Here is a 1340-nt window from a genome sequence, read left to right on the forward strand (position 1 = left end):
ACTTGCAAGAACTTCTAAAAGATTTTTCCAGGTTAAATTCTTTCAGTCATTAATTCAACAAACATTTAGTAAGAGAGTACTATGTTCAACACACTGTAATTAAGGTAATCAGGATGTAAATCTTCCTAGTGATCTGTATACAGGCTATTTTTTTTAAACCCTTGGTAATAAATATGGAAATATTGACTATAATCTGTTCCCTTTCCTGCCATATGTTATATTTTAGTCTCTGCCTTTTAAAGAATTTTGCTTAAGTGAATTCTTGACAAATCATTAAAGAGCCCAAAACCTGAGTTTTATGTGATCAGATGACCATAGGGGACAAATAAAAGCATTGCTGTGGTTTGGTGATAGGAAGTCAGGTCAAATGTCATCTGTTAGGACAGGGCATTGGAAGAGCAAGAAAAGATTGGGGCTGCCATGTATCTGCTTTTCAGTTGAAGTAGAGGCCAGCTTTGGAAAATCACTGTTCTTTTTTTCCATAAAAGCATTTTATTATTTTCCAGTTACATGTAGATAGTTTTCAACCTTTGTTTGTATTAGATTTCTAGTTTCAAATTTTTCTCCCTCTCCTTCCACTCCCCTCCCCAAGACAGGAAGCAATATGATATAGGTTATTTATGTACAATAACATTAAACATATTTCTGTATTAGTCATGCTCTGAAAATAGAATCAGAGCAAAAAATAAAAACAAAAAAAATAGAAATAGTATGGTTCAATCTGCATCTAGATTCCATAGTTCTTTTTTCTGGATTTGGAAAGCATTTTCCATCATGAGTCCTTTGGAACTATCTTGGACCATTGTATTGCTGAAAAGAGTCAAGTCTATCACAGTTGATCAACACACAATGTTGTTGATATTGTATACAATGTTCTCCTGGTTCTGCTCATCTCACTCAGCATCAGTTCATGTAAGTCCTTCCAGGTTTCTCTGAAATCCACCTGCTCATCGTTTCTTACAGCACAATAGTATTCCATTACATTCATATACCAGAACTTGTTTAGCCATTCCCCAATTGATGGACAACCCCTCAATTTCCAATTCCTTCCCACCACAAAAAGAGCAGCTATAAATATTTTAGTACATGTGGGTCATTTTCCCTTTTCTATGATCTTTTTGGGCAAAAGACCTAATCGTGGTATTGCTGGGTCAAAGGGTATGCATATCTTTATAGCCCTTTGAGCATAATGCTCAAATGCTCTCCAAAATTAGTTCACAGCAGAAAATCACTATTCTTAAGAAAGAAAAATCATAAAATCAGAGTAGGAATAAACCTGAGGAGCCACCTGGTATAAGATTTATCCTAATCAAGAATCTCTCCCATTACTGACAAGGAGC

This window comes from Dromiciops gliroides, chromosome 6, assembly GCF_019393635.1.
Source record: "Dromiciops gliroides isolate mDroGli1 chromosome 6, mDroGli1.pri, whole genome shotgun sequence".
Taxonomy (NCBI): Eukaryota; Metazoa; Chordata; class Mammalia; order Microbiotheria; family Microbiotheriidae; genus Dromiciops; species Dromiciops gliroides.